This window comes from Alexandromys fortis, unplaced genomic scaffold (genome assembly GCF_014885135.2).
Source record: "Alexandromys fortis isolate MF-2015 unplaced genomic scaffold, M_Fortis_MF-2015_v1.1 scaffold_128, whole genome shotgun sequence".
Lineage (NCBI taxonomy): Eukaryota > Metazoa > Chordata > Mammalia > Rodentia > Cricetidae > Alexandromys > Alexandromys fortis.
Genome location: NW_026068012.1, coordinates 4,294,515 through 4,315,309, shown reverse-complemented (window position 1 = coordinate 4,315,309; position 20,795 = coordinate 4,294,515).

The following is a 20,795-nucleotide window of genomic DNA, read 5'->3' as shown; positions in this document are numbered from 1 at the left end:
ACAGGAATTAGTAAACATGGTTTTTTTTTTAGGTTTTAAACCCCCAAGAGGAGACAGCTGAGTCTTCCCAGCAGACTGCAACAGAAGGCTATGCTCCAAGCTCACACCTGGGCAGCTGCCCTAAGGCCATCAGCACCCCCGCAAAGGGAACAAGGAAAGCCCACAAGGCTCCATCTGGCTGGAGCCCAGCTAAAGTTAACTCCTCCAAGGACCTACTTCAAACGAGGTCAGGAAGGTCATTGGTCCCGATGCTGCCCTAAACCTCTGCCAACAAGGGCATGATGATGGCTTGAATGACATTTGCTCTGTAGACTGAGGCATGCTCAGGTATCCAATGAGGTCTGATCCAGTCAGTTCTGTAGAGAGGAGGGAAGGCTTTTACTGTCATTGTTATCAAAGTGACAACATTTCACTCAGAGATTCTGTTTCCCAGAGATTTTCCTCTGTGGATCTCAGGCTTCTTGAATCTCATTCTCCTCTGATACTTAGTATACACATAGTCAATTAAAATACAAGCTATGTGGTACATTTGGCCACAAACTCAGCTCTTCCTAAGAACAATTAGAGTTCTGAAGCTCCTCCTACTCTGGACTGGAGTCATTTATGCTGCTGGACTCTTTTGTCCTGTGGGCATCGACAAATTTAAATGGTGTGCAATTGCATTTTCAATAGTTGTGATAATTTGCTAACAGCTTCAAAAGAAGAAGGTTTTGTTTACCTGTTGACTGATGGAAATTTTTGCTTGGGAACAAAATACAAGTCCAATTTGGAGGACTCAGTTGCAGTATGTGTAGATGCACCCATACAAATGCATACCCATGCACAAGCATGTACACACACACACATACACACACACACACACACACACACACACCATCGCTGCAAGCGAACTGCTGTCCTCAAAACTATACAAATCTGAAGTCTGACTCGAGATGGGCCACACCCTGCCCCATTAAGTAAGTGGATGGCTACTAGGGTTGTAGACGTAAAACATTTTTGTAAATTCTGCCATCAGCGGCTTTTTACCTCAGTTAAAGTTACATTACCCCATACATCAACTCAATAATAGGACATTTTACCATAATCCCCTGTGGCTCCACCATTTATTTTTGTGTCATCATTAGGAAAACAAAAGATTGTATCAGCCTAGCTGAAGATTTAACTGAATTTACATTCACACCTTGCACTCTCAAAAACAACAAATGACATGGGCTTCATCGAATGAGTGTTCAAAGCTTTGCTGTTACTTAGTGACTTGAATAAAAACTAAGCCATTATTTAAATTACCTTAATTGGCTTTTCTGTTTGAAGCATCTGATAACAGACATATTAAACTGGCCATACTTTAACTGTGAGGTTTGGCTCTTGGGAGGAGCATCCTGAAAGCTTTCTTCATCACTCAAATTTACAAGAAACAATGAAATTGAAAATGCATGTTGAATTAGAAGTGACTCTTGAACCCCACAAAGTTGCACCTCACCCCAGAAAGTCACACCCAGTGTGGAGGGGGCGGGGTTTGGCCTCAGAATGGCTCCTTTTGAAGAAGATGCCCCTGGCTGCTCAGCAGATCTGAAGCCTCTATGACATCATTGCACGTGTGTGCTGTGCTTTGGATGGGACTGGTCCCGCTGTGGCCATGGTGCTGGAACCTTTAAGGGATAAGGTAGACTGAGAGACCATGGTGGGTGTCCTTGAGTGGGGTTAATGTAGTTCTGTGGGACCCTGTGTTAGTTCTCAGGAGAACAAGTGTGACCTCTGCCCTCTTCCTGACCCACCTCATCATGTGATCACGTTCTCGCACACATGTTCACCGTGATGCCATCACCTTGACATGACAGGGCTGGGGGCTCCTCACAAGGGTCAGCAATGATGCCTTAACATGCAGCCTGCAAAACTGAACTAAATACATCCATTTTCTTTTCAAATGCTCAGCCTAATGTAGTTTACCACCACAGCAGAAAATTGACTCAAATTGTGGATGACTGAATTTCCACAAGTGTTTTGTGCACAATAGAATTTGTGGTCACTTCCTTTGTGTAGTGGTCAGCACTCTGGACTCTCAAATTACTGTCACTTTTAGTTTTATTTTGAGAAATAGAAATTTAATAACTAAACTCTTTGATTTAGCATGCACTTTTATTTTATTAATTCTGGCTCATCGTAGCCCAAATTAAGAGTTTGTTTCAAGTACACATGTTTGGCCAAACAATGTGATAATAGTTATACTGCACAATACCTCGTTCATGGACACCTGTCCCGTGCACTGTTTCACGGTTTGGTCTCCATGTCCTACACAAATATCCCAGGAACCAACAGTTCCGCTGGCTCTCTCTGACCTGGGCAGCTGCTGTCTCCTGGTTTCTACAGCTTTCTGCTCCCATCTTTGGCTGATGTTCAGTCAGTAGACCTGCATACCAGATGGGCCCTGGGAGTGGCCAGCACACACTTCAGATTGAGTGACTCCTGCCCCATCTACACATCTGGGTGTGCTGTTTTGTCAGGCAGCTTTTATTGTGCTGTCTTTAAAATATTGCTTAAAAAAATTAATAATTTTGTGATGGCAGGGAGCAGATGTGGAAGGCAGGGAACAACCCGTAGCAGTCAATCTTCTCCTTCTACCATGTGCCCCATAGGGTAGTGCTCAGGTGAGAGGTGGCTTGGCGCGGGTACCCTTACTTGCCTTTTCCCACCGGGCCATCTTGCTGAGCTGTGGGGCTTCTGCAGGGGATTCTTCAACTGAAGCACTGGCAGGGTTCTTATCTGAGATCTCAAAGGGTTCCCAGTCAGCCTCATAGGCTACATAAATGGTAGGATGAACAGGCCAGCGCAACCCACTCAGGGCCTTGGAGAGGAAGAGTCCTCTGAGGACACCAGCTCCTCCATGATTCAGCTGTCCTTGGTGCAGACCCAGAAGGCAGCAATGGATTTCCACAGCCCTACCCAACTCTTGCCAGAGGCCATCTTTCAGATCTCAGTGCAGGACTGCCACACTAGGTGAAGGGCTCGTTTTCTATAGCCAGGTGCTGAGGTGGGTTTCAGCGTGCCGGTTCTGGATAACACAGACCGCTCATGAAGCAACACTCACACAGAGATTCGACAGCATCTGCTAGCACTGCCTCTGAAGGAAGGATTTCATTGACATGCAGGATCAGTGGCTTCTTAATGTCCCAGCTCAGATTAGCTAGCAGTCAGGTGAGATGCTGACTCCATGCTTTCCAGCAAGAGAGACCGCACAGGAGTTGGTACGCAATCCAGAACTCAGTTCAATAGGCAGAGTCCACTGTAGAGGCCACTTTCTCACCTGTCACTTGGTGGAGTCACCCACTGGGTCATGCTCTCTCCCCATAATGTCAGATGCTATGAAATGGACTTACAAAGTCTTCCATTTCCTCCACACTGATCAACTTGATGTCCTTGTAAGAATGATTGATTCTCATCAGTCATGATGGCAATGTGGGAAGATAGAAACCCTGGCCATTAGTTCTTCAAACTACTGAACTTTATAAAAAGTTCTCATTGTGGGCATGGAGACTTGTGCTGTGGTGCAGGGCTCTGAGGAGATCAATTATGATGGGTGGAGGCTGGGGTTGTCCACAGGCCTATGCTGAGGTGGGTGCCAGGCTGAACCTAGAAGGTCTGTTAGTCACATCTCTATCTTACAAAGGTACAGGGCCACAGCACACTGGTGTGTGTGGTTTGTGTGTCTCTGTGCCTGTGGGTAGCCGGCTCTGTGATGTCCTCATTTGCCCCACATGTCAGGAAGTCCTTTTGATCGAGGATAAATGATGGTGACCCTGGGAGAGCTCATCCTATTCCCAGTTCATAATGCTGGGCCTCTGCACCCTTTGCACACATGTCCTTCTTTCTGCTGCTCTGGGTACCACTGTCTTAACTTTTCAGGTCATCTGGACCAGGCCTGTCTTCCCACGGTGTCCCCCACTACCAGGGACATGCCCCACATTCTGCCTGCCCTGCAGATGACAGGGCCCTGGGTGAGCAGCGGGGCCTCAGATCACACCAGAGTCAGTACAGCAGAAACCCCTGTTCCTTTTTGTTGTAGAGAGGGGCTTTCATCTATGGTTCCCCGATGCTCATCACCATTATCTTCTGTCTTCGTGGAGCCTGGCTCTGATGTATACTGTCATCTCCAGTCTCTTACACGTCCTTATGCTGTTGGCTGCCTTGAAGACCATGTAATTAGACAATGGCAGGCTCTGGATCAGAGGAGAGGGTAGGAGAACAAGCTGAGGACTGACGGACAAGCCACCACATGACCTCACTCCCGGTGAGTGGGGCTGGCCCAAGAGCTGTCAGACATCCGTAGAGCATGGGCTGCTGCTGTTTCCAAGGCTTCTGTGTCTGGGCCCCTACCTATACTTCTCATTCCTTGTCCTTTGCCCAAATTCTCTTCTGTAAATGATACATCCAGGCTCTGGGATGCATGATGGAACCCTGATTTAGGATGGGACCCTGAAATCTGAGATGCATTGTGCTGCTTTAACCTCTTCATGCCCTGAGCAAACTACTTGTTCCTCAGTTTCCTCAACACCAATAGCCAATTAATCCCCGGCCTCCTCTGCAAACCTCAACAGGATTTGGCTTGAGAACTAAGCATTCCTGGGAGTTGAACACCCCATAAATCCAAGCTGTCATTACAATAAACCTAATTACAGACCCATCAGAAGGCTGAGGAGGGCCCCCCACAAAAATTAGGGGATGTGTACCTTGGGAAAGGGGGGTCACTATCTATGGGTACTGGCTCTTTACCTGGCCCAGGTTGGTCCTGGATTTGACTTGGGGCTTGCATTCCTTTGTTGAGGCACTTTGTGTATGGGCTGCAGGCCTGGATACCTGTGCACCTGTGGCATCCCTTTGTCTCCACTGCTTTGGGGTTTGGTTTGATAATGTCCCACCCCGAAGAAAAGGTGTTTTTTTTTTTTTTTTTTTTTATGGAAGGAAAAGGAATAAGGCCATCTACCCGAAGTCTAGTCATGGTGGAGCTTTACCAAATCTTCCATCCCTGCAGCATGTACCAGTTGACACTGCATGAACTTAGCTGAGGAAACCTGGTGTCTCACGGCAGCAAGCAGCTCCAGCATCTGAACCTCTCACCATTGCTACCTTTTCCACATTTGAGTCCAAACCCCCCACTGTGATAGATGCCTGTTTCCTTCACAGACACTCAGGGAGCCACATGATCTGGGAACTGTCTTCTTGCATGTCAAGGCCCATTTCAATCTGTGACTCCATAAAAACTGAAAAGAAAAAGGAAAATAAAACACACACACACACACACACACACACACACACACACACACACAAGGAAAATCCACCTCATTTGACTCTCCAAACCCATGCAGGAAAATGGTTAGCCTGAAGGTTCCCTGGCCCAGTTCTCAGATGATGGCCCTGTTCCTTCTCTTCCTCTTTCTCTTCTTCGTGGTGGTGATATGAGTTATCTACATGTCCCTTCTGATCTGATATCCAGCCTAGCCCCTGTGTCACGGGCCTCATCCAGCAAATGGAAGGTCCTTTCCAGGCTTGCTACTGCCCTGAGCCTCTGTGCAGTCCCCAGGATGTCCCAATCCTGTCACAGAGTTGTAATTTCTGCAGTTCCTTCCTTCCTGGTTGCAGGCTGAATTCAATTTGAGCAGCACTAGCCTTGGATTGAGGACTGAAGACTATTTGGAAGCCACTCTGAGAGCAAAGAACAATTACAGTTACGCAGTTACAGTACTCGCTCTTGTCACCATGCTCCCTGTCCATTTTGAGGGAGAGGTTGGAAAAAGCACGAACTCTTAACTCCTAGCCCCCTCTTGTCCTCTACCCCTCAGGAGAGGGATGAGCAGTCTCCATATTGATGGCATTTGCAGCTGATTTGGTTTTTATGACTAAGGCCATACTGAGCACCTCACATCTATCAATACCCGTGTCTGTTAGTTGCCCATTCTACAGTAGCTAACTCTCTTGCCACCACCTAACCAAGACAGCTGAGAATGTCCCCAGACATTGCTAATATCCCTTAAAAGGCAAAAGCAACCCTCACTTGAGCTCATCTATGAGTCTTCTGCTCCCATCCAACAGAAGTGGGGAGGGAGACCAACCCTTGTATGAATATCTTGGGATGTGTTAGAACATTCCATAAGGATGATGAATACCCTAGAAAGACATACCAGACCTTGAAGATATAACTTCAAGAGACATCAGTGCAAGATCCCTTTACCACAGGGCAACTGGCTGTAGCAGGGTTGCGCTCTGAGGCCACAGAGGGCCTGGTCACCTGTACATGCAAAGATGTGCCACTTCCCTTTTTTATGTCTCGTGTGGGAAGTCCTTCTGTCTATTTATTGCTTTAATTGGTTAATGAATAAATCTGTTTCAGCCAGTGACTTAGCAGAAATAGAGCTAGGCAGTAAAACTAAACTGAATGCTGGGAGAAAAAAGGCGGAGTCAGTGAGAACCATATATCCCTGCTGGACACAGATGCTGGAACTTTACTTGGTAAGCCACAGCCTGTGGCAATACACAGATTAACAGAGATGGATTAATTTAAGATATGACTTATCCAAAAATACACTTAAGCTATTGGCCAAACAGTATTGCAAATAATATGGTTTCTGTGTGATTATTTCAGGGCTGAGCAGCCGGGAACCAACATGCGGCCTCACTACAACACCTGTCCTCCCCTCCTAGCCTCTGTTGTTCTTTGGGTGGGTGATTACCTGCTTGGCTTGCACCTTTTTGGTGCTGGGAAATACCTAGGCAACCAACTTACAAAAGTCATGCTGGCTGGTCAGGTTGGGGGTGGGGATGGGGGGATGAGACGTTCAAAATACAATTCAGGGCTCCCAAAATTGTGGGAGAAAAATGGAAAATCAAATGGAAGACAGGATCACAACATTTCATGATGGAAATAGAGGGTTCCTATAGTCTGAGGCCTCAATCTTTTACCATGGAGACTTAGCTCCCAATATGGGCCCAGCATCCTTGGAAGATTGGATTTGGGGAACCGGTTCTTATAGAGATAACTAAAGCTAAATCAGGTCACTAGAGTAGTCTTAACCCAACATGAACGACACCTTGTAAGAAAAGGTGATCATGACATAGACATACACAGAGACAGCCTGGTGAGGACAAAGGGAAAAGACACCAGGGGACCCAGCCTGGGGGGTTCTCGACTTTGCACTTCCAGCTTTCAAGAATGAGAGGAGTTGAATCCCCTTTAAGCTGCTGGCCTGTGGTGTTTTGTCCCAGGAACATTCACATAGGAATGGGCTTTTCATTCTGAAGGGGTCTCAGGCCTTAGGAGATGGTCATGTTCAGAGGGACAGGTGGGAGGGGGGATGTTTAAGGCCTCCAAAGAACTTGAACTTCCCTCATAGGAGATTTATTTTCCACTGAGAAATGCTTGAAAGTCACTTGGACATGAGAGAGTTTCCAGACCCTGGAGTCACAGAAGGCCACAAGCATCTTTCTCCTGGGCTGGACTGCATTGTGGCCAGGCTGGGCTCAAGGGAATGTTCTCTGTGGAGCTAGAGAGGACATCACCTTAAGTCCTTTGAAGTCAGAACTGAAATTGAAAAGACACTCAGTACCTGGTGTCAGGGCAGGCCAGGCCTAGGTGACTGCAGTTATACACTATGAGTGAGTGATTTTAGGCCCACCAGCTCTTCACAGACCCACCTGGTGGGAGCTTAGCTGTGTGAGGTCTTTAATCTCCTTCCCTTCCTTGAGAGGTAAATGCTAGACTAGACAGGTGGGAATACTGCCATTAAGGCCATGGGGTCCTTCGCTTAGGCAAACCCAGAGGAGCAGCGAGGGAACTTTGTAGCCTAGAGTCTGGTTGGCCTACAGATATGATGGAAGGGGGCAGAGGGTGGGAACTCAGGGGCCCACTTCTCCATCCTCATGTCCCAATGATCCAGCATGCCACCTTGATATATTTTGGAGGTCCTTGGATACTACATGCCGTGTTGGAGGATAAGGAGTTATGAGGACATAGGTGGGCACACCCTCCACCCATTCGAATGCAAGAGCTGCAGTCCACCTGTATTTTGGTAGGGCCACCGTCCTTCATGTCACAGCGCTCTGGCCCGGATCCAGGTCCCCTCACAACTTCTCAGACTTTAAGCCTTCTCAAAGTCTACCGATTGCATCTCTCCATAAAATCATGAGAAAAATATCAGGGCAAAGCAGCTACAGCTTGATTTTTCTGACCTGTAGGGGTAGACTAGAAGTTTCTTTTGTTGGAATGTAGAACCCACAAAATTAGCAACTAATCCTGCTCCCTATGGAAGTCACACACGTCCGAGCTGCCATCCAGTTGTTGTCTGTGCAACACTTATTTCCTTCCTGCTCTCCAAAGGGGGTAGGTGACTGTCACCAGACCCCATGCCTATATTAACACAGAAGACTCTCATGAATAAGAACGCACGGAAGCCAAATTCAACCTGCGTTTTAACATTCTGAGATCTCTATCATCATCATTATCATTATCATTATTGTTATTATTATAATGAATCACAGTATTACATTAAAAAACAATTATTGTGTGTGTGTGTGTGTGTGTGCCCATGTGCCATGCCGCTTGTGTGAAGGTCAGAGGACCCGTTTGTGGAATCTGCTCTTTCCTTCCACCCTCACCTGGTCTCTGGGAATTGAACTCAGGTCAGGACTGTGTGACAAGCTCTGCTGAACCATCTCACTGGGCTCTGCAATGTCTCACCTTGACCTTCGTTCAGGATCCTAATTGTGCTACTGTCAAATAATCTGAGCAGCACCCCACCATGGCACAAGTTAAGCACAGAAGCTGGATCTGTAACAAGACCACCTCATTCTCCCACCCCGGGAGAAGTTCCTTAGTGTGGCTGCCTTTTGTCCTCTCTGGATTCTCCTTCTCCAAAGCTTAGACAGTACACTGCTTCCTGACCCAGTCACAACACTGGCCAAAGGCACTCACAGAGCCCTGCACATTATAAAGGTTCCCTTAGCTCCCAAATCAAGGACCACCCTGAGCCCACAGATCTGGTGTCTGTCTTAGGCAGTGTAGGGTCTATATCAGTGCCATCAACAGTGAACACAGCACCAAGCAAGCTTCCTGAGAGGGTCTGTAGTCTGGGATTTCTCTCCTCAAAAATGTCCTTCTAGGAGGCCCGGCCCTTGTTTTCTTGGCTCCCAGGTGGTGTTGAGGTGAGGTCATCCCTGGAGCTTCCAGGAGGGGCTCTCTTATCAGATCCTTTTCCCTAGGATTTGGACAGAGTCCACAGGCCCAACCCACACAGAGCCGCACCTTAGGGGCAGTGGAGGGGACAGTGCCAGGGTACCTCCCTCTGAGAATCAGTCCTAGAAGAGAACTCCTGATGTATCTGCGAGGGGGAGGGGAAACCCCACGTGCCTTTCGTCCTGTTACTGCTCCCAGACAGGTGGGTGTGACGTCTTTCTAGGAGAAGCTTTGGTGTCTGTGGCTCTCCACTCTCCAATCCAGAATAGCCCGTTTCTTAACATATCAGGTGGCATTTTCCCTACCGTGACATGTGGCAGAGGCCCTGCTCTGTGGGATAGGAGTACACACTTCATGCTCATCCCAGCATGGACCTGCCTCAGTCCTTAGTCCATTGACCTGGCTGGAAGGTGGAGAGGGACATTATCATCCAAGGGCCCTAGAAAACGTAAGGCTGGGTTCTCCGTTTCCTGCCTTCTGGTGCTTGGGTGTGGGGACAGCTTTGGCTGTGACCACTGGTTATCAGGGTTCAGGTAGAGACTCCTTGAGTTAGGGACAATTAACTCTTCTGTCTCACTCTTTGTGGGGAGCTCTGCCCTGAAATCATTGGGGCCTGCTCATGAACAGGGCTAACCTCTTGTAGGGACCACCATTCCATGTCAGCAGCTACCCGGTAGCTTTTGTCTATGTGTCAGCTTCTAACAGGTCCTTGGCATGGTGTTTCTCACAGGATAGCCCTCTAATATGGAGGGAAGTATGCTGTCTGTAAGTACTATGCTGTCCCAGCACCAAAGGATGATGGGGTGGAATCCTCCAGGGAAAGGCAAGGGAGAGCTGGAGATGAGGGCTTCCACTGGCGACAGGGCTGTGCTTACCAGGAACATCAACACTGTTAGGATGTGAAGCCAGTGGCCATTTGTGTACAAGAGTCTGCAGGCTGACGATTAGTTGCTGTTTAACTGTGCCCAGCAGAACAACACTCTATTTTCTTAGTACAGTCTCTGAAGATGCAGAGCAGATTGCAAGGTGATTCACTTCAGCTCCATGGCTGCGAGGCAAGTTCTCCATCACATCCTGCCCCAGCACCTGCACCAGGTTCTCAATGGAAGCTGATTAACCCTGTTATCTGGGCTGGTTACTGCCCAGTCTGTATTTGACATCTTTCCCATTGGAGTGGTGGAATCCTAGTTACAGTTGCCCTCCACTGAGAACTCTCAGGATGCTCACTAACAGTCCCTTTGCAAGCTCTTCACTGATCCCTGCTCAAGAAGCCTGCATTCCACAGGGAGACCAAAACAAGTATCCTCTGTCTTCTGCCGTTCTTATTTCCCCATACAGACATGGGAAGTAGAAAAAGACAAGCTCTCCTGAGTAAATTGGGAGCATGGGGCCCATGGGAGAGGGTAGAAGGGAAGGGGAGAGGAAGGGAGAGAAGCAGAGAAATTAAAAAATCAGTCTTCTCAGCTGGAGAGCCCGCTTGGGACCAAATTAGGCCCTCTGAATGTGGGTGACAGTGTGTGACTTGGTTTGCTTGTGGGATCCCTGTGTGGGTCCAGGATTTATCCTTGGTACATGAACTGGCTTTTTGGAGACCATTCACTATACTGAAACACCTTGCTGAGATTTGATACAGTGGGGAAGACTTGGTCCTGCCTCAACTCGATATGCCAGACTTAGTAGACTCCTTTTGGAAGGCCTTATCCTCTCTGGATGGAGGGTAAGGGTGAGATGGGGGAAATGGGAGGAGAGGAGCGAAGGGGAACTGTGGTTGATATGTAAAATCAAAAAAAAAAGAATTTTTTAAAAATGAAAAAATTTAGTCTTCTTTTAAAATCCAAAGTCTCTCAACTCTAGGCTCCTATAAAATAAAAAAATAAATACTTTTACAATAGCCACAAATAACATAAAATATCTTGGGGGTAATGCTAACCAAAGAAGTGAAATATCTGTTCAACAAGAACTTTAAGTCTTTGAAGAAAGAAATTGAAGAAGATACCAGAAAATGGAAAGATCTCCCATGCTCAACATAATAAAAATGACAATCCTACCAAAAGCAATCTATAGATTCAATGCAATCCCCATCAAAATCCCAGCACAATTCTTCACAGACCTTGAAAGAAGACTCAACTTCATATGGAAAAACAAAAAGCCCAGGATAGACAAAACAATCCTATACAATAAGGGAACTTCCAGAGGTATCACTATCCCTGACATCAAGCTCTATTATAGAGTTACAGTACTGAAAACAGTCTGGTATTGGCATAAAAACAGAGAGGTTGATGAATGAAATTGAATCAAAGACCCGGATATTAATCTACACACCTATGAACACCTGAATTTTGACAAAGAAGCTAAAAAATACAATTGAAAAAAAGGAAATATCTTCAAGAAGTGGTACTGGCATAACTAGATGCCAACAAGTAGAAGAATGAAAATAGATCCGTATCTATCAAAACTCAAGTCTAAATAGATTAAAGACCTCAATATAAATCCGACCACACTGAACCTGGTAGAAGAGAAAGTGGGAAGTAGCCGTCAGTGCATGGGCACAGGAGACCCTTCCTAAATATAGCATCAGTAGTACAGACACTGAGAACAACAATAAATAAATGAGACCCCCTGAAACTGAGAGGCTTCTGTAAGACAAAGGACACAGTCAATAAGACAAAATTTCCCTACTGAATGGGAAAAGATCCTCAACAACCCCACAGCAGAAAGAAGATTTATCTCCAAAATATACAAAGAACTTAAGAAATTAGACATCAAAATTCTAAATAACCCAATTAAAAAATGGAGTACAGAACTAAACAGAGAATTCTCAACAGAAGAATTTCAAATAACTGAAAGACTCTTAAGGAAATGTTCAACATCCTTAGCCATCAGGGAAATGCAAATCAAAACAACTCTGTGATACCATCTTACACCAGTCAGAATGGCTAAGATCAAAAAGATCAATGATAACCTATCTGGAGAGGCTGTGGAGTAAGGGGAACACTCCTCTATTACTGGTGGGAATGTAAACTTGTGCAGCCACTTTGGAAATCAGTATGGTGCTTTCTCAGAAAATTGGGAATGGGAGGAGGGGAGGGAGTAGGAACTGAGATTGGTATGTAAAATGAAAAAAAGATAGCTTGCTTTCTTTTTAAAACAAATAAATAAACAAAACCAAAATAAACCAAGTTAGGAATAATAGAGCTGGAGCCCTTCCTACAAGGGCTCCATGGAGTGAATGGATTTATTTATTTTATTCAGTGTGTATGAGTGTTTTACCCCATGAACATATGTGTGCCTCATATGTATCTGGTGTGCACAGAGACAGAAGATGGTGTCAGATCTCCTACAACTGGAATTATGAATGGTTGTTATGATGGCGCTGAAAACTAAACCTGGTCCTCTGCAAGAGCAAGTGCTCCTAATTGCTGTACCATTTTGTTATCTTATCTCTCCAACCCCTTACATTAATTTTCAAACAGTACATTTTTACTTCTAAAGTTTAAGTTTTAGTAATTACAAGTGAAATTTATACAAATTCTCTCACATAGTATATAAAATTGTGTCATTCTTGTATGCCACAGCATTGTTCTCTTGTTCAATATTCTTCTCAATTTTTTAGTAGCTGTGAAACATTCTATTTTATGAGCTTACAATAATATATATATATATATATATAAAATCTTTGCCCAGTTGTTGTTATTTTCAGTTGTTTGTATTTGTTTATTTGTGTGTGTGTGCACACACACACACATAGGTACACGCGTACCATGGTGTGGAGATGAGACAGTAACTTTTGAGAGTTGGTTCTCTCCTATGTTGTTTTGAGTCAGGATCTCTCTTGTTTCTGCTGCTCTGTTGCATAAAAGAGTTTCTGGTCAATTCTGTCTCGTCTCTGGCTGTCATTTCTCTTCAGGAGAGCTGGATTACAGATGTCACCAGTGCCTTCAACTTTTCACACAGGTTCTGGGGTCCAACTCAGGCTGTCAGGCTTGCTCAGCTAGTGGTTTCTTGCTGATCCATCTTGCGTGTCCAACGTATAGCTCAGATGGCCTTAAACTCGTGATCCCTCTGCCTGCACCTCTTCAGCATTTCCTACTGGTGAGCCACTACAACCTACATACATACTTTTTTTTTTTAGTTTTTTGAGACAGGGTTTCTCTGTAGTTTTGGAACCTATCCTGTAACTAGCTCTTGTAGACCAGGCTGGCTTCAAACTCACAGAGATCCGACTGCCTCTGCCTCCTGAGTTCTGGGATTAAAGGCGTGCGCCACCACCTGCCAGCTCCTCCATACATTTTTTAAAGTTGTGAAATCACTTACTTATGCCACTCTTGAATGAGGTCTTTAACTTGGAGCTTTTGAAAAAAAAAAAAAAAAGACATTTGGGGAAGAGCGTCTGTGTTTGCAGTAAACTAGAGATGTGATTAAATAGTGCCCTGGGTGTGCATGTGGCTGTGTGACTAACATCTGATGCTCACAGGGCAAGTCTGGTCTTGTAGATTTTGTTGAGTTTCCAGTCACACCTGGGGACACTGGGTACAGGACGGACAGAAAAGGCCTGGCCCTAGATGCCTTACTTTTCAGTTCTGGGCCTCCTCTCTGAGTCCCTTCACCTTCTGGGAAGGGGGGGAGGGCTTTTTCCTCTCTGTACCTCAGCAGTCTTATTGCTATGCCTTCATTGCTGAAGTTCCTGATCTCTGGGCACTGCATACTCACAGTGGTACAAGCCTTGCCTTTGGAGTCAGTGTACCTGGTGTAGGAGTTCCTTCTGCTTGTGTGTTGCTTTCATTGGTCAATGAATAAAGAAACTGCCTTGGCAGAGTTGATAGGGCAGAACTTAGGTAGGCAGAGTAGACAGAACTGAATGCTGGGGAAAAGGGCAGATTGGGAGCTGCCATGGATCTTCTGCCTGAGAAAGACACTGGTTAGAATCTTGCCGGTAAGCCACAGTCATGTGGCGATACACAGATTAACAGAAATGGGTTAAATTACGATGTAAGAGTTAGCCTATAAGTTTCTGTGTGGTTATTTCATGTGTAAACTAGCCGGGCGGCTGGGATGACAAGCAGCCCACTCCTCCTGTTACATGTACCTGTGCCTTTGTTGTTATCTTGACATTGTTTTTGGAAGAGTGGAGCTTAATATAACCCTGAGAATGTGCAGGACCCAGGGCAGGGGAGCTGTAGGCAGGCATGTGCAGTGTGGTGGCCCTGATGAACAGAAGGGAATGAAGATGGCTTGCTCTTTGATTCTTGCCAGTAGTTCATTTCCAGGAGATCCAGCATACTCTTATGATCTCTTTGGTTATCAACATATGTGGTGCACATACATACATGGCAAAACATTTATACACACATGCAACAGAATTTAAAAATTAAAAAAGTCACACCTGAAACATGAGGAATCTAGGGGATCTTGGGTCTATGGTCACTCTGACCCCTAGAGTAACACACCTCAGCTGCCTGCACATCAGAGAGTCAAGCATGGTATCGACTTTAAAACCATTCAGCTAATATGATACCTCTGTTCCCTAGGGACCCAGCCAGCATGACTCAGAGGGATGTCTCTCCTTACATTGGCCAGAGTTTTCCAACCCTGGGATATCTTGGAATTAAATACCAAATGCTGTAGCAACTCTATTGACAAGCATTCACACCACGGGATTAAGTTAGGTTGCATATACCTGGTTTGGGAGGTACTTGGAGTATGAAATACAGAGAGAAAAGGGCACACTACAGGAAGGGCCTGACAGGTCAGCCCTGCAGTCTGGTGCTGCTACTAAGACATTGTTTTCAAACCCTGATTCCTGCCATCAATGTGCAGGGGCAGGTTTCTGACTGCATAGAGAGAGGCAGTCAGGGACGTGAGCTACTCAGCTGGTTTAAACTCCATTTGCTGGAGTCAGTGGTCTAACTTCAATACGGGAGATGCTTTGTTATTTAAAGGGTGATGAGTTTGATTTACAAAGGCAGTCTAGAGTTTTGAGGGGACCTGATGGATCTGGCTTGTGAATGTGACTGTTACAGAATTCAGTAGTTCAAACCCTTCCTTTCCAACAGTAATCAAGTTTAAGCTCCTCTGGCAATGATACAAAAATTCCTAGCATTCTGAAAAGAATGACTCAATTTGTAGAGCAAATTTAGAACCTAAAGGGAATGAGATGTTATGCTGTGAAATGTAATACACTCCGTGATAATCTAAAACAAAGAAACTTCAAACAGTCTTTTGTGTGATAAAAGCTGCTTTCAAGGCCACCAAAAATCTCATGTTTACTCTGTCTTGCTCTCCTGCCTCAACCCACAAAAGGATCCCTTCATCCCATCCTAATCATGCCTTTTCTGATGCCTCCCATTCTTCAATTCCTTCTCCCATTCCCCACCACCTATGTAAGACAGCTTTGCAGCTCTTAACTCTTTTTATCTTGGTGGAGCTGCTTTTACCAAATATGTTTCCTTCAGAAAGTCTAGCTAGTGACAGAAGCATCCAGCAGCTCTGTTTCTTTGTGTTGACATGTGTCTCAGGTCAGGAGGGTGGATTTTTGAAGCTCATTTTCAACTCCCAAAGAGATTCGTGACTGCAGAATCATTGTTGATGTTGAAGCCCTTGTAGTTATCTGCAAGCAGGCAAGCTTAGCCCTAAACCTTAAGTATTTCTCACGGAATGTGTTCCTCTTCTCATGGGCAATGTTTAGTACTTGGGACCTGTATGTGAATATATAAAACAGAAAGTGGAACAAATGTGACCTCCGTGCCAGATGCAGCATGTGACTAATGGGTACCACCTGAGCATTCCCAGGGAACTGAACCAAAGGACTCCTTGTTTTTAAAGCCCTCGGTTATTAAACACTGGCTCCCCCAGGAAACTCACAGGGTAGGACCTTCTTGTTCTTGGTGGCGCATCTCTGACCCTTCCCCTACCCACTCTTACAGGGCTCTGGGACACTTCATTTTATTTATATGTTTTTATTACTTTCCTGAAAAGAAGATTCAAGAAAATCCTGCCTGGCCATTTCACCCAAGTCTTAGCCGCTCCCTTACCAAGGGAATCCATGGAGCGTCTTCCCTTTTACTTTCCTGTCCTCTTTGTGAGCAAGTTACTGACTTGAAGGAGGGGAGTCTTACTCTGGATCACAATTTGTTATGCAATCCACCTGGAGGGAAGGCGTGGCAATCTCAGGACGTGGAGAGCAGGACCAGAACCACAGGTGGGTTAAATTCCTCCAAGCCCCACCCCCATATTCAACTTATCCAGGCAAAGTTTCACTTCCTAAAGCAGCTGTTTTCAAACTGTGGGTCGTGACCCCATGGGGAATCAAATGACCCCTTCATAGGAGTCACATGTCAGATGCCCTGGATATCAGGAATGTGGCAGGAGCTCGGCTGTGCACCTTATGGGATTGAGTATCAGAGATGGTCAACACTTACTTCTGTACTCCTGAGAACTCTGAGGTTCCCCACAGGGCCAACTCACTCCAAAAGTGTCACAACAGAGCTCTAGAGAATCTGCTGTGGGGGGCAAGGTCCTGAGAGAGAATTACAGGGAGAACCAGGCTACCCCAAGTGGCCATGTTGTTTACATGTTGTATGAAGGACACCAGAATGGCCACAGAAGAGTCACCTGACTGAGCCCAGCGCAGACTCACAGCTCATAAGGAAATACGCGTAATGGCTGTTTTCCCTGTGAGGTTCTAGGGTGGCTGTCTCCTGTGCTTTCTCTCTGATGAACTGTCAAATGCTGTTCTCTGCAGTCCTTCATTCTACCCTGCTGGCCTCTCATTGCTGCTCAAACTGTGTGTGACTCACAAGTGGGGCCTTTCTCAGTGTCTGGAGCACAGGTGGAATGCTATAGTTTTAGGAAGGAGGGTTACTGGGAGCGAGGAATAAAGCAGACAAGGAGAGATGCTGGAAGCAGGTTGTTTTGTAAGGCATCTGTAAATGGCTGGGCTGCAGCTCAGTGCAGAGCACTTGCCTGGCTTGAAGGAGGCTCTGGGTTTTATCTCCAGCACCTCAGACAACAACAACCAACCAACTTGGCAAGCTGCCTAATACATCATAGAAGACCCATAAAATAAAGTTCACATTCCATAAATGCCCTTTGTGGTGAGCAAGGCTGGTGTGTGAGAATAGAGGTGGAGGGGCAGATGGATCCACCCACTTGGGAGTTTGTCTTGCATGGGCTGGTCTGGCTCTAATCTGAGGTGTTCTTACAAGGGAAAGGGAAGATGACCTTTTGACATCCCAAAGTCTCTTCTGTTTTTCCATGGTCCAGGATGAGAACAAGAAGAGAAACCCTGCTTCTCTCCATACTAGCAAGAATTCTACAGCAAGGCTATGGGACTGCTGGGTCCAGGCCTTGAGAGCATCCCAGGAGGAAACTCACACCACACTTTATTTTTTTCTTTTTAGCTGAGTTTCTCATACAAGGTGTTGGTGCTGGAGAATACTGGGAATTGGTTCATGCACAGATTCAGGCCCAGTCTTAATCAGACACAAAACACCCGATGGGAACATGCGTGTGTCAGATGGCCCTTTCAAGTCTGATACGGGTGCTTTCTGGGAACCTGTCTGTTCTCAGACCCTGTGCTTTTCAAAGATGATGAAAGGGGTTGCCCTGGGAGTCAGTCAGTGGGTTCATTTTCAGAAAGCTGCCCACCTTGGTCTCTTTCCCCACATGTACCGAGTGCATCATGATCCCCTAGACAACGACTCCCAGGATTCATGAGGTCAGAGTGCATGACAGGGTCTTTAGGGTCTCTTCCTGCTCCTGCCCCTACCTTTACCCCCACAGAGGAGCACAGTGTATGGGGCCGGGGTAAGAAGAATGAAGAAGGACTCACAGAGTTTCATAGAGCAGGACAAGGGAATCCCGTGAAGAGCCTGTGTGCTAGACTACATTTGTCCTGCTAGGCGAATCCTTGGCTGAGAAATACTGGCAGGGCTAGGATTTGCTTCTCGGTGTCTCTAGAGCTAACAGAGGCATGGCAGAGCCAGCCCTGGGTGAACCGGTAGATGGATGAGTGGCTAGGTGGATGGCTAGTGATTTCATGGAAGGATGGAAGAGTAGATAGAAAGAGGATAGAGTGAGTAGATAGATACATGGGCAGATGCTAATCAGATGGATGGATAGATGGGTGATCAATGGGAGATGGTGGGATTGATGAGTGAATAGTGGATGGAAAATGGGAGTAGGCTATGGATGGGTGGCTGAATGAAGAGTCCTCAGCTCTGGGGTCTGAGGCTTGGATTCAGTGTCCACACCTGCCGGTCCATCACTGTGAAGGTAGCTTGCCTGGTGAAGAGTGTTAGATGGGAGGATTTCTTGTGAGAGAAAGTGGGAGAAGGAGGAGGAAGGTGTGAGGGGTGGGAAGGAGGAACGGCAGCATGGTGGAGCGGGACAAGACACGGGAGAAGGAAAGCGGCTGAAGTAAACTGAGTCCAGTCACTTTGAAGATTTCCCCGCTGTAAGCCCAATTACATCTAATAACAGCTTGCAACAGCTTGGCGCCTTTCTCCTGGAGCGAAAGCCTCCACTGACATTCCTCAGAGAGAGGAGAAGGTGTGTTATTATCGTCACTGCTTAATACTAAGTAAATGAGATGCAGTGAGGTAGAGGGCCTTGCCCAGAGTTACAGGCTCCTGGGTCAGGAAAGGGACTAGGCAGGAAGAACACATCTCCCCACATCCTGAGCATTGCCAGGCCTTCTGAGTTGCCTACTTGCCTTCTCTGAGTTTTCCCAGGGCTTATGAGAGGATCAGAACTTGTAAGTCTCAGATTCCCATGACGGGTTCGCAGATATGACAGGGTTTTTCACACTGAGGACATCTCGACAGGACAAGCCAAGTGACTCCTCCAAAGCTATTGGTTGCAGCAAGGCTGGAACAGTCTGAGGGTGAATTTGGAGTTCAGAGGCCAAGGTTAATTTCTGGGATGTAGCCAGTGTCCACGAAGCCTAATATAAGGCTCCTAGGAGCCTACGGGATTCTCTTCCTTTCCTGCAGTTACACGGAGCTTGTTTCAAGAAGCTTGGCTTTTCTGATCTCAGTTTCTCATCTTGTCCCTCCCTCTGATGAGTGGGCTCCACTCTTCCACAGGACCCACCCCTTCCCAGTCTGCTCTCCCTTATCTCTCTTCTCTGCAAGCTCTTAACCACAGTCCCCTAGTCACCAGGTCAGGGGCTGTGTGTTCTACAGGAGGACAGAGGTAGCAGGTTGGCATTCCTGGGGCATGAGTCACAGGTAAACTGTCAAGGCAGCACCACCCAGGGCTGCCCTGCTCCCTCCCCCTCCCTGTGAAAAACAACCAGAGCCAGGCAGCCAAGAATGTTCCTGAAGGGCCAGCTTAAGGGTGTTGTTTCTTGGCTTCCTTTTCAGAAGCACTCTTTGTATCTTTATTGAAATGAGAAAAATGTAGAGTGTTATTGATCTTCAGTGGCTGCAGGGAAGTCTTGTGTAGACTGGAATAAGGCAGCTGATCATCTGTGCCTGGGGCAGGAGTCTCTGAGGGCTCTGTGCTGGGTGTTCCCAGGCTCTGCTGCTGAGTACAGGCTACTGGCACGCAAACTGTAAGCAGAGGGTGAGGTGTTGCGTGGACCCCATGAGGTACTTTGCTTTTTCTTGCTTCAGCGGTGGCTGGAGCCCCATGGAAAGACCCCATGCTCTAGAAATGAGCACTGTAGGGCTTGGTACTTGTCTATGAGATCTACAGGTAGTAGGCTAAAGACTGACTCAGGGAAGATGGTGGGTGGGTGATGGACGGCTGATGAGTCGATGGTCGGATGGAGGAAAGGATGCACAGAGTAACAAGATCCTGGGTCATAAAGATGAGATTTGCAATTTTACCAAATTCTCCTTTGTAGCAGGAAGTTCGAAGATGTGCTTAAAAAGGTCAAGCTTCGGAATGAAATGTATAGGGGATAGCACATCCTTCTTTCTGCTCAGCCGTCTACCCAGCACCTGGGTGTGACAGACAGACAACAGAGCAGGTGACATAGGTGGCCAAGGGAAGAAGGGTACTCAGAAGGATGGGCAGGCTGAGAGCAGGGCAGTGTGGCCTTTGGCTCCCTGGCTCTGCCTGCTTCTCATGCCAGCATCACCAGCCAGACTGGCATTCCTGGAGTCTAACCTGGGCCACAGCCCTGCTATGTTGACAGGGGCTTCAGGTGGCCCCATTACACCTGTCCTCTTACTGGGTACCTTTCATCCAGTGCAGAGGGCTATGATACAGTCCCATCTAAAAGTGGTATAAAACCCAGGCATCCAGGACAAGGCCTTTCAAACTGCGCTGACTTCATTAGCTTCCAGGAAAGGTTTTGGGCCAGGATAGGAGGGGCTGGAAGGGGCCCAGCTCTGTCACTGTTTCTCTGGAGTGGGCAGCCAGTAAAGGCAGAAGAGAAGGCGCTCAGTGCACCCTGTCAGCCAGGCCTCCGAGCCTTCCCATGCAGTTTCTGACACCCTCAGGGCCTGCAGTGGCACTCCCTGTTAGAAGCTGGAGAGGCCTCTGCTTACAAGAGAATGAACAGAAGCTTGGAGCCCCCCATTGGCTTGGCGTCTGGAAGTCCTTGGAGTTTCTGGAAGCTGTAGAG